The sequence below is a fragment of the Pantherophis guttatus genome, chromosome 1 (genome assembly GCF_059756535.1).
Source record: "Pantherophis guttatus breed Tessera chromosome 1, ASM5975653v1, whole genome shotgun sequence".
NCBI classification, from domain to species: domain Eukaryota; kingdom Metazoa; phylum Chordata; class Lepidosauria; order Squamata; family Colubridae; genus Pantherophis; species Pantherophis guttatus.
Genome location: NC_142063.1, coordinates 225,402,741 through 225,416,490, shown reverse-complemented (window position 1 = coordinate 225,416,490; position 13,750 = coordinate 225,402,741). Strand labels below are relative to the sequence as shown.

The following is a 13,750-nucleotide window of genomic DNA, read 5'->3' as shown; positions in this document are numbered from 1 at the left end:
GACCCTGAGTGCGAGTCCGATGAAGAGGATGACATCAATCATTTTAAGGAGACAAGGAAAAAGAGCTGGCTCGAAGGACTCCTCAGGCGGAGTACAGGGGCTGCGGTGGGAATCATCCCCACATGGTTTGCCATTATAAAGACGCCATTTGCCACCATTGTGGAAGGAAGGGCCATCTGGCCAGAGTCTGCAGATCTGTACAAATGCCTCCAATGTCACCACCCAAACAATCATACAACAGACGGACCCCTCGGAGACCTGCCAGAGCAAGGAATGACTGCTTTGCTATTTTTCGCGACCTGCCCAGGAAAGGAATGGTTTTCCGCCAAACAATGCAGTCAATAAAAAAAAAATTGCTTCATGGTTCAGATTGAGGGGGCACCTTGTTTGATGGAAGTGACATGGGGTCAGCCACATCAATAGTCTCCTGGAGCACTTTGAAACATCTAGTACCCAGAATCACCAAAAGACATCTTAAACCATGCAGCCCCATCTTACAGGACTACCAGGGAAGCCAAATTTCCATCATGGCAGTGGTAAATTCAAAGTTCAATTCAAAAACTTTTCAGCCATCTGCCATTAGTGGTAGTAGATGGCTCGTTGCCTAGTCTCCTAGGGCTGAATTGGTTTGAGGCTCTGGGATTGACCATAAGCAGAATCAATTCCATTAGATCTACAGAGTTGGAGTCATTAGCAAAGAATTTCCCACTGTCTTTGATGCTAAATTGGGTACCTACCAGGGAAACCAGTATCTTTCAGCTTGGACCCCAAGGTCCAAGGACCCAGATTGTGGGGAAAATAAGCTGACTTTGTATAAATAAAGAAAAGTATGAAGGCTATTGCTTAATGCATTGTAAGCCGCCCTGAGTCTCCGGAGAAGGGTGGCATATAAATCAATTTTTTTTTTAAAAAAGGTGACTCCTCGCAGACTCAAGCTGTGCCAAGTACCGTTCACTTTAAAGCCAAAGGTAGACACCGAGCTGGATAGACTCATCAGCCAAGGGATCCTCGAGCCGGTGGACCACTCAACATGGGAAACGCCAATCGTAACTCCAATCAAAGCTGATGGATCGAGCCGCATCTGCGCAGACTATAAATGTACACTGAACTGCGCATTGCAAGCTCATGCATATCTGGTGCCCATCGTCCAGCACCTCCTGCATTCTTTAGGAAATGGATCACTTTTTGCTAAGCTGGACTTGGCTCAGGCATACCAACAACTGCCTGTGGATGATGCCACCGCGGAAGCCCAGATGATAGTCACGCAAAGGAAAGCGTTCAGATGTTGCCAGCTCCAATTTGGAGTTAGCATGGCCCCGGGGCTGTTCCACAGCTAGATGGAATGCCTGCTTCAAGGCATCCCCGGGGTCGTACCCTATTTCGATGACATGCTGATTTCCGCAGCTTCCAGGCCAGAGCTGATGTCAAGACTATGCATGGTGCTCCAATAGTTCCAGCGTGTTGGCCTCAAGGTAAAAAAAGACAAATGCTACATCGCGGTACCCCAGGTCAGATTCCTGGGGTTCCTCATTGACGGTTCCAGTCTCCACCCCAGAGCAGCGAAAATGAAGGCGATCCTAGCGCCAGCACCAAAAAGTAAGGCTGAGCTCTAAGCTTTCCTGGGGCTTTTAAATTTTTACGCAATTTTTCTCCCCCACAAAGCGTCTGTGGCTGAGCCTATCCATAGGCTCCTAGATGTCAAGTGTCCATGGTCATGGGGCTGCTGCTGACTTTAAATGCAGTTCTGGCCCAATATAGTGAGAATCTCCCACTACTACTGGCTTGTGACACCTCCCCATATGGGGTTGGCGCCTTACTCAGCCACATATTACCTAATGGCACCGAAGCCCCCATAGCATTCTTTTCATGAACCCTGGCCGTCGCTGAAAGAAACTACAGCCAATTAGACAAAGAGGCCCTGGCTTTCATGGCTGGAGTCAAAAGATTCCACGACTACCTCTATGGCCGCCACTTTCAACTCCTTACTGACCATAAGCCTCTGCTGGAACTGTTAGCCAGTGACTGCCAAATACCACAGATGCTCTCTCCATGGATGACAAGGTGGACTGTGTTCCTTGCTTCTTATAACTATACCTTAATCTACTGCCCAGGAAAACACCTCTGCCATGCTTATGCACTGAGCCATTGCCCCCTGCATACCACTGTAGAAGACCTTGCTCCTGCAGTATCGGTATTGCTGATTGAAAGCCTTCCGGTAACAGCTGCTGATATTGCCAGGCATTTGTCACAGGATCAGGTAATCACCAGTTTTGGACTGGGTACAAAGGGGGTGGCCACAAGGACCTGTCAGCCCAGAGCTACAACCGTACAAAGCTAGACAACATGAGCTCGCAGCCCATAGGTGTTGCTTACTTTGGGGACACTGGGTGGTGGTTCCCCCCCTTCAGACACTCCATTCTGAAGACCCTACACTAGGGTCACCCGGACATAGTTCATATGAAGGCCCAGGGAAGGAGTTACCTTTGGTGGCTGAAATTAGACCAGGAAATCACCAAATGGGTGTCCACTTGCCACCAGTGCCAGGAGTCGAGACCCTTATCACCTAAAGCACCAGCCCAGGAATGGGAAACCCCGAGGGCACCCTGGTCTCACATACATATCGATTTTGCGGGACCATTCCAGGGGCAGGTTTTCTTAGAGGTGGTAGATGCATATTCGAAATGGCTGGAAATCACCTTAATGCCATCTACTACCTCTGAAGCGGTCATTAGGGCACTTAGGAAGCTGTTTGCCACTCATGGGCTGCCCGATTTGTTGGTGTCCAATAATGGCCCACAACTAACATCCGCCACATTCAAAATATTCCTAGCGATGTTAGGAATTCGCCATGGCCTAATCTCTTCCTTCCAGCCAGCCAGTAATGGCCTTGTGGAACTGATAGTCTGCTCCTCTAAGGAAACGCTGGTAAGAATGGGCCCGGGGAACTGGCAAAAGAGGGTGGATGAATACTTCGTAGTGCAACATACCATGCCATGCCCGCTCACAAAAGCCCAGCAGAATTAATCATGGGTAGACGGTTAAGGATAACATTAGATAGGTTGCACCCCCAGTACTTTCCAATAAAGCCCCTTGATTCCAATAGCGCACCCTGCTCCTTTAAAATGGGTGACACAGTGTACACCTGGAATTATGTAGGCCATCCCCTGTGGCTGCCTGGCAAGATAGTGGGGTTACCCGGGCCCTGTTCTTACAGGATGGAGTTAGGCGATGGCAGGTTGTGGCATCGCCACTGTGATCAGCTATGGAGCCGATGGAACACCTCACCACCACCACCAGATGAGGCCATGCCAGAGAGTCCTCCTGTGGCAACACACACTGAACAAGCCAATGCCCCACCATGAACTGAACTAATAAACTCCGACGAAGATAAACCAGAGGACTTACTGTTAGCTCCCAAGATTCCTCCTGCAGTTCCATCTCCTGATGGGGTCATGGCAAAGTCTCGAAGTAGTCCACAAAGGAAAGTCCCTTGCCAACCAGAAATTTCTGAGGCAATAGAGCCCCACAGATCCGGACGGATCCAGCGACGCCCTGCATATCTACAGGACTATGCATGCGCCGACTAGGTGGGAAGGAGTGTTGTGTTCCCAGTTCTCCCTCTGGTCCGTTCCCCTAGTGGAGCCTAGCTTTGCCTGGCCGGTTTCTGATTAGCTGTCCATTTGACAGCTGAATTTAAAAGGAGCTGTCAAACGGGCAGGTGTTGTTGTTATTCTGTTCTGTTGCCTGAGCTGTTGCCTTGTTACTGCACTATTAGAAATAAATGTTAGCTATTTGTGGAGGTCTGTTTCGCCTCAGTTCTTGCTGCACCCACTCTAGCCCAAACAGAACAACTGGCATATTCAAAAGAGCTCCTGCTTAACACAGCTTCTAAGGATATAATGATCTGCATACAGAAGATAAAAGGATTGCTCTGCTAAGCCATAACCCATGTCTTAAAAATCACAATGGTGAAGATTTCAAGTTTAAGATGTAAATCATCTGTAAACTTCAAAGTTACAACCTCAAGGAAGATTCTCAGGACCCAGTTTCAAAATTCTGGCCTTGCAGTTCCTCTGCCTATGTTGACCCTTATGACCAACCACAAGGATGCTGCAAAAGTCCTCCTCGCTTATCTTCCCCACTATCCAGTTGGGTTCCAGCAAGCCTCGGGCCATTCCCAAGCCAGCCACTCAGGCACACAAAGGAGCCTAAAAAAGCTACCAGCACACAGAAGGCAGTTAAACCTGTAGGCCCCGGCCTACTTCCCATTCAGGTACCTGAAGGCCTTCCAAGGCCTGGCTCTGCCCCTTGGGATTCCCCCAGGATTCGGCCACCTCTTAGGTCAGCCATTCACTCACCCAAGGGAGCCTAAAGCTAGTCAGCAGAAGCAATTGGCACATGAAAGATAAACATACAACCTGTGGCTGAAGCTTACCTTCTCATCCTCCAAAGGCTTCCCTCTGCCTTTCAGGATTCCCACAGGCGTCCCAAGCAGGCCTTTCAGCTGTGAGCAGTTTTATATCCAAATATATTCTAATCTTTATACTGTTCCCATCTTCCCTTAAAATATTAACAGAATCCCCAATGGTCTGAAAATCAGTGTCTCCACTAGGCAGTCAGGCTTGAAACTCAGTTAATCAACTGAAATTATCAAACTTCCTCAAAACCCCCAAATAAATTATCCAGACTTTATCCACACATCAAAGGATACGATCTGCAAACACAGAGTTAATTAAATTAGGTCTCCCAAAGGAACTGCATATTTACAAGAATAAGCATTCCTACACACGCCCCTCAAGTGTCACCCTAGAATCAGCATGTAGACACTTCACCCTGGACAAGCTCCCCTTACGAAAATCTGTTACTGTACCCCATTTCTCTGCAGCCTTCCCCTAAAGGCAAACTGTTTTGCTTTTAGAAATAAATATTTCTTCTGGATCTCATTTTTATTTATTCTTGCACAGTCCTGACTCAAGTTGGAACCCCAAATTATTCTTCTGACACAATTGTGCTAGGGAGCCTAAAGGAGCTCCCAGAACTCGAAGGGCAATTACAAGTGGCTTCATTTATTTGTGAAGTATTTATGGAGATTCTCAGGCATTCAGGTCATGGCTGTCCCAAAGATGCTTTTCTAAAAGGCAACTGGACTTTCTTGGTTTTTTTTTTTTCCTTGAAAAAGTTTTGCTTCTCATCCAAGAAGCTTCTTCAGTTCTGAATGAATTGGTGGGGAATGGAAGGATTTATATTTGCAGTCTTCCGCTTGTTAACTCTCTGAGAGTGCTGAATCTCCTAGACAGGAGATTTATTCCTTAAAGAATGGAAGCTCCTACAATCTGGCTAGGAGTACTACTTACTAGGAGAATAGCACAAAGCTGTCATGATGTTGGCAGCCTCTGCAAGAAAGCTAAGCCTCGCATCACATCAGGCTCCTCTGCAATACCAAAAAAAGTAAGTTTGTTGATGTTGGGCCCTGGAGATGGCTTGAGGAGCAGGCCGAGTTCTGCAAGGCCCTGGAGTGATCAAATGGAAAGTAGGCCGAGTCCTAAAGGGCGTAAATATCCTCCATGTGCCAGTTGCATCTGCTGACCGGCTTTAGGCTTCCTTGCCTGTCTGAATAGCTGGCTTGGAACCAAATCAAGGGAACCTGGAGTGACAAGGAACAGAGCACCAGGAGCCTCAGGGACAGGGAAAGCCTTGAGAGGCCCAGGTCCTTCAACCCTGAGGCACTCTGTGCTTCATTTAATGACCTGCACATTTGTTTAATAATTGCATTGGGCACAGCAAGGATGAGGCATTTTTAAGTGAAATGCTTAATGCCATTGCAATATTCAACCGTTAATGTGCAAGCTCCATTGCACATTGTTGAGGATTATCTGTAATACTGGGAAGACCCAGTGTTAAGTTATTGTCATCTGGCGAAGGTAACAAGTTGATTTTTGATCATTTCTCTCCACTAGGCTCACAGGGATATTCCTGTGGGGATAAAATGAAGGAGAGGTCCATATAAGCTACCTGGAACTCCAGGGCTCATCTTCACTTTCCCCTAAATCATAACAAAATATTACACTAAGGATCCTAAATAATTGTGATGGGTCATAGGCTTTTACCTTTTTCTCTGTGCTTCATCATGATTCCTGTATTTTGGATCCTCCATTTCCCTACAGTGTTAACAGGGAATAGCCTGTCTCAGAAGATGGACACCACCACACACACTTGATTACATATGCTATGAAATATAAAATATTTGCTAACTGTTACTGTTTAAAATGGAGCCTTTTACTCCATTCTCACTTCTCACTCATTGATACAGTGAATGAACATTCTTTCACGGTGCAGCATATTTTTCTCTAGTTAAATGAACCACTTTTCATGCCGTGTGTGTGTGTGTGTGTGTGTGTGTGTGTGTGTGTGTGTGTGAGAGAGAGAGAGAGAGAGAGAGAGAGAGAGAGAGAGAGAGAGAGAGAGAGAGAGAGAGAGATTTGGCTGGCTGAGGCTGAACAGTGATTGCTTGAAGTTGATCTGACAATTTCATATTTGGTGCATCATGATGGTAAAGTATTGATTTTAGGTTTTCAGCGTATTCTATTATTTTGGAAAAACAGGTAAAGCAAGCAATGTATTTCTTTTTTAAAAAAAGAAAGACTGCTTAGATCAGCGAGAAGGTAAATTAGATACCTACAGTATGAGAAGCCCATAAGCAGGACCTGAATGCAATTGTATTTTCATGCTAATGTTTGCCAGCATACGGATTTCAGAGACAAGCGGCCTCTAATACTGGAGTTTTCCTCAAGACTTTCTAGCACTTTTCTCTGCGGTAATTCTATCTTCTATAATGGATTGTGAAATGTACTTTGTACCTGCAATAACTCTGAGAGTCAGCTATTAATAACCCTTCTCTCCATAAAACTCCGGAAGTAAGTCCTATTGAACTTGGTGGGATTTGCCTCTGAGTAGACATGAATAAAGTAACTTGCCATTGCTTAATGACCTTTGACTAGGATGTTTAGAACTTGCACTTTCTACTTACTTACAAAGACGGCTCTCTTTTCCAAATCCCAGTGGTAAGAATTGGCCTTCCTTTAATGGCAGAATCACGTCCTTCATAAAATCTCATATTTAGAAATAAGTATGCCTCTTAAACTTTGCTTAACCTTTAAAGCACAACATCCCGAATCAAATCCCATCAGAAATCATTTTTTATATGATGGTTTTTTTTGGTGGGGGGCATACTCTTGTCACCTGGTTAAAATCATGATCATTCATCATTTCAAAACTATTTTTTGTTTTTCTTAAATCCCTGATAAAACTCTCTGTTTAAATTGTTGGCTAAAATTATTATTGCAGTAGGTGGCACAAGGTCCAGAAGCAGACATCTCTTGGCCGTGCTGGACATAATTTACCTGAACTTTGAATGGTCTTATTCTATTTTTAAAACATTATATAAAGTATACTTAAAAGAAGAACTCTGGTGCATCTGGTTTATGTTTATAGAAGAATAACTAAGGGTGTTCTAGAAAAGGTACATAGTGTCTCTGCTCTGTGGATTTAGCTTTGATCTGGCCTAAGATTTCTTGACATTCTTGATGAGGATTTTTGTTTACATTTTATTTAATACATTTCTCAGCCACCTTCTGAGATTTCAGTCCTCCTAAGAGGGGGAAGGGAGGGAGGGAGAGAGAGAGAAAGAGAGTGAGAGAGCGCAAACTACCATACAAAGGCACGTATTATGTCCTGAAAATGTGAACTAGAGAAAGAATACTAATTTGGCATCTCATTTATTATGTATTATTAATTTTGATTTTTTTTTAAAATCCTACCTTTTTAATTTGTTTTTATTAAGAAATACATAATACACAGGGCAATTGTTTATTAGATTTTTATCCCACCTTATTGCTTTATAAGTAAACTAAAGTGGTGAGTGTACCAAATAGTCTGCCCTTCTCCTCCCTTCCCCACAACAACAAGCCTGTGAGGTAAATTGGGTTTAGAGACAGTGACTGGCCCAAGGTCACCCAACCAGGTTTCATTCCTAAAGCACACTAGAACTCACAGCCTCCTAGTAAATGGCCCAAATTCACCTAGCTGGCTTTCATGGTTAAGGCAAGACTAAAACTCAGTCTCCTGATTTCTAGGCCAGCACCTTTAACTACACCAAATGTGGGAATGGAGGTAAGAAGACTGGCTCCATTGCTACTGCTGCTGCTCTATAAGCCACAAAATAGCTGACTGGGATGATAGGTGTTAGATCCCAGCTCTACTCTCAACCAGCTTGCAAAATTCCAGAAGATTTAACAATTCACTCTCATTGGAGCCAGTACAAGCCAGTTATAGACAGTTGTGGAGCAGTAAAATCCAGAAACTTACAGAGTGGTCCAGAAGCTGCACTTCTAAGCCAGAGGTGGTTTTTTTTTTTTTTAAAGCATGCTATGTACGTGGCTTACTATGTAGCTTACTATGTGAAGAATGTATATATCTTACTATTCGCAGTCATGCTGTAATAGGCTATGAGAGTAACCTTGAGAGACAGGAGGAAGAGCAGCAACCTAGAGAAATGTCTGATAAACGAAATCTGAGTCCAAACCAGAAATGTAATTTGAGAAAGCATCTCAGAATTGACTCTAGTTCTCTGGACTGGAAAGGCAGGGGATGGGAAAAATGCTTTCAGACTTGTACTTGTTTCTGTTACTTTAACTTTCCAATAAAAGTAGTATTAGTGTTCTTAATCTTGGTTTCCTGGTCTGGGCTACCTTGAAAGGCTGATATGTGCAAAACCAAACTTTGTGAGATAAACTTGTCTGCAATGCCTGGCTTATGCCCCAAACCCTCTTGATCTTCCAGAAAGCCATGAAGACCTGACTATCTCCCCAGACATTAGGGTCAAGATATCATTGGAGCCCAGTATATATATTTGGCCCTAATCAGTGAGGGGTTGCTCCTGGTTCGGCCCGGTTCTATACAACCCGTAGTAAAACCGGTGGGAGGCTCTACCCACTTGACACAACATCTTCATGGCTGATCTGCTCATGCGCAGAAGCTTCTGCGCATGCACAGAAGCACAAGCAAAGTGAGCGCACGCACGCGTTCCCGCTGCGAACTGGTAGTAAAGGTAAGTAGAACCCACCCCTGGCCCTAATGCCTGGTTATATATTTAATAAGGTACGGTGCCAGGTTTTTTCTTTGTATTGGATTATTTTAACATTGATTAGTTATGAGGTCCTTTTGTATTTTTTTTATATAAATTGGTTGTTAGTCTCCCAGAGTCATACCATATAAATATTCAAAAACAAAACAAAACAAAACACTCTCTGCGCGATGACTTGGCGTGACATGTGAATCACAAAAAAGTAATTATGAATCTTTTTTAAAGGAGTATATTCCTATTTTGGAGAGGCTCACAATCCAAGTTCAGTCAAATGATTTTCAAGAAATCATAAGAAGGGAAAGCCCATCTTCAACCACAGACAAATCACAGACTTGTATGCCGAGATATTCTGCATTTCGATATAAGTTTTTTTTAAAGGTAATTTTAAATTGTATGGGATAATAAGATCGTTGTGAGATAAGCCTTGGGGAAAGTGGAACAAATTGCTGCTCAGCCATGAAATGTATTGGGTGAAGTTGGTCCACATGACTGCTTTTCTTCCCAATTTTCAGATTCTGTTGTTTGAGTGGATTAGCCTCCTATAAACTTTCATGGGTCTTGTATTTTTCTTGTTTATAATGGGTTTTTCTTTGTAACCAAATCCAAAATAAGGTTTAGCACTCATTGGAATATAATCAGATCATTTTCATGAATAGTCATGAGTTTTAACTGTAGATTAAGTTACACAGGTAGTCCTTGATTGACAGCCATTCATTTTATGACCACTCAAAGTTACAACAGCACCGAAAAAAGTGACTGTATAACTGGTCCTTACAACTTACAACTGTTGCAGTTTTCCCCATTCACATGGTCAAACTTTCCCAGACAGCTTTCAACAAGCAAAGTCAAAGGGAGAGGGGAAGCTGAATTCACTTAACAATGATACGATTTGCTTAATAACTGCAGTGATTTGCTTAATGGGGCCAAAATGGTTGTTAAACTAGGCACGACTCAGTTAAAAACAAACTTGTTTAAGTCTTAATAGAAATGCGGTCTCATTTATGGTTGTATGTTGAAGACTACCTGGGCTACTGATTCAAAAAGTCTAACAAAACTCAACTGCCGCATAGTAAATGATTTAATAGGTACACAACATCCCTTCCTTCTTCTCCTCTCCTCTCTTTTTTTTCTCCAAACCGCAGTGTTTTCAAACCAATGGTGGACCACTAACAATGGACTGTGTTCAGCTTATTACAGGGGTGTCAAACTGGCAGCCCTCGGGCCGGATGTGTCATGTGCAGGCCATGCCCATTCCAGCTACGGGAAGGGAAAAATCATTGCAATACGTCACATGACAGTAACGTGACACCGCGAGTTTGACATCCGTGGCTTAGCAGATCTCAGTTGGTGTGTAAACTTTGTTCAGAACTTGGCTGTTCCCTGTGCATATGCTTTTAACTGCCTAGCTTGTTTTAATTAAACATATATTTTAAAAAACCCTTCACAATTGAACATGGCAGGCTCTTTTGGCCTTGCAGGCGTTGGATGGATGTTGTTGCACCTTGACTGTTGAAACAGCTCCATGAGACCTTTTTTTTTTCTCAGGCAGAGAATAGCCAGTAGAGACTTCGAAGCGACATGCTGCTTAACTAAGGAATGCCTCTGCTGTCTCTCATTGCTTTCCCAGGGAGCACAACAGCTTGCAGAACAGTAAGTGGCAACTGTTTATTATAACATTATGCCAAGCTAAGGACAAACTGTTCTTCTGAAGAATGTTTTACAGCCTTAAATAGAAAGAAAAGCCATTTGACAGGCCTTAATGCTTACTGAAGAAGAAGAAATTGCCACTGAGTGGCTAATTCTGAAACAGCACTTAAGCTCCTATTGTTGCTACTTATTGTTATACTTGTTATTATGGTTATTATTTTGCTACCATCATCTAGTACTTTAAAGATAAGTATATATCATACAGTCACAGCAAATGGGATTAATACATCAGTATGGCTGATGTAGCATAGTTTCTCCCACAGGGCATTTCCTATCTGTGAATGTGGATGTGGGAAAGACTGCAAAGAGGTGAAACAAATGAACACATTAACTAATTTATTAACACAAAAGCAATTGTTCACATTGGCAAATGCAGGTTGATTTTTTGGGTCCTTTATTTTATTTATTTATTTATTTATTTATTTATTTATTTATTTATTTATTTATTTATTTATTTATTTATTTATTTATTTATTTATTTATTTATTAATTAATTATTAGCCCAATTTATATGGCACCCTTCTCCGTAGACTCAGGGTGGCTTACAATGCATTATAGCAATAGCCTGCATACTTTTATGTATATACCTGCTTATTAGGGCTTCCCCCCCCCAAGCGGTGTTGTTCTATACAAAGCTGGCTTATTGCCCCCACAATCTGTGTCCTCAATTTACCTGCCTCGAAAGGATGGAAGGCTGAGTCAACCTTGAGCCTGGTGAGATTTGAACTCTCACTAATTGCAGGCAGCTGGCAGCTAAGTGCTAGCACTTAACAGCACTTAGTCCGCTGCACCACCAAGGCTCTTTTAAGCCTCGGTGGTGGCTTAAATAAGCTCTTTAGGACTTATCAAAGCAGCTAGTAGTTCTACTTTTTTCCCCCATAATGTCCCAAAGGTCCTTTGCATTAAAGGGAAAAAGAAATATTATCAGCAGCTACTGTCATTGAACATAGGCATCTGCTCCTAATTCCATCAGAGATAGACTGAAAATCTCAGCAGCTGATTTTAACTTAATCCTTTAGGGAGATTTTACCTCCTGAGTTAGTTTTCTACAATCTGAAAATGGATTTTCCATTTGGAAGATTTCAACCTTATAGCCATTAGGTAATGCTTTACAAGTTGGCTTAATTCTTTTATCAGATAAAATACTCATGTGAGTTCGTGTTTTATTCATAAATATATGTATATATATTCAGGTTTTAATATACAGCTTACTATGTTTTTCTTTATTTCTGTTTTCTGCTAGGCCACAGCCTGTGTATTCATCTGTAAGACAAAACAGATTTTTCATTTAAAGAACTGGGAAGTCAGCTCCTATTTCTGAATTTGCAGATTACGGTATTAGGTGGTAATCTGATATTTGTAACACCTATCAATTATTAATGCATTTGGTCTGTGATCTGTTTTTCTGAGAACAAATCTAAACAGCAAATCTTCTGACTGCAATACCCACTCAATTCTTTGGACTTCTTTACTGCTTCCTGATGTTTTGCTCTTTGTCTTTTCTCACCTGTGAAGAATTCAGGAGAATCTCAAAAGGCTGTGTCCACTTCTGAGCCATTTTAGTTGGATCCTATAAAAATATCAAATCGATAAAAGGTTTTGGAGTCTCTCTTTTTTCTCCCATGCTCTGATTTTTTCTGTGAGTCATTCCTGCCTGATGCTTCTGTATCATCTGTAAAACGTATGTCTTTTGGGAAAGAAGTGAGGCATTAATCTGTGCCGCTGGTGCCATCTGCTGTAGGAAAATGTGCAAAACATACTTTGTATTTTATTTGGTTGTGCACAGCTTGAAGATGGTTGGAAAAATGTGCTTTGGATCTTGCATATGTCCAGAACCTTTAAGTTAGATGTTATTTTTTTCAGCTTTTCCCCAGAGCCTGAAAAGATGTCTCTTCCCTAAGAAGGTCACTCATTAAAGTTAATGCAACCCTTAATGCAGCAGCATCTTAGTTGATTGATTGATTAAGTGCCATCAAGATATTTTCAACTCCTAGCAACCATACAGGATAGAATAGATCGTGTCCATAGATCCAGTACCATTAAAGTTAACTCTTAAAGCAGCAGCAACTTTGCCAGGCCTTCTTTAAACCAGAGTAGAAAGGCGATAGGCTTGTTTAAGGGCTGACGTACCTTTTCTAAATCATTTTTGACTATTTTGCATAGGAAAGTCCTTTTTGTTGTTCAATTGCACAAATTTGGTTAATAATGGATATTTAATATAGAACACTTGAATATTTGACGTTTTTCACTTTTGTAGACACGTGAAATGTATTCACAACACATCTGGGTTTTTCTTTACACTGTGCTCTTTTCCGAACTCGTTTAATGTTTTAATGTTTTTATAAAAATACCATGTGTGTTACCTGTTAAATATTGAATCTCTTTGATCCAGAGGCATATGCAATAAATACATGAAGTATTAAAAAATATCTCTGATCCATTATTAAGCATAGGTGAGCAAAATGATGTACTGTACATGTGGGTTAACATCAATATTAACATGCAATTTCATAAAATTGGTGAAAGTGCTGGTCTAAAAATCAGGAGAGTGTAAATTCTAGTCCAGGGCTGTCAAACTCATGGGCAGGATGCGTCACGCGCTGGTCATGCCCTCGTCCGGTTTAACAACGGGGGAAAAAGTCCCGATATGTCATGTCATGCCGCTGTGACGATGCAAGTTTGACACTCCTGTTCTAGTCCCATCTTAGCCATGAAAGCCATCTGAATGACTTCGGGCTAGTCGTTCCCTCTACCTCATAGGGTTGTTGTGATGGGAAAAATAGGAGAATTAGGTATGTTTGCCACCTTCAGTTACTTATAAAGCAATGAAGGTGGGATAATATTTGCTCTGTGTATCATGTATTAATAAAAACAAATATCTTTCAAGCAGTTTTTAATATA

General features: G+C 42.2%; 1 long non-coding RNA gene across 1 annotated transcript; it reads left to right on the top strand.

Moving 5' to 3' along the window:
• Window positions 1–9,678: 9,678 nt before the first annotated feature.
• Window positions 9,679–13,276, top strand: LOC148116793 (uncharacterized). Its single transcript, XR_015731355.1, has 2 exons — window positions 9,679–10,792; window positions 12,093–13,276. It is a non-coding gene; the product is annotated as an uncharacterized LOC148116793 (long non-coding RNA).
• The last annotated feature ends 474 nt before the right edge of the window (window positions 13,277–13,750 follow it).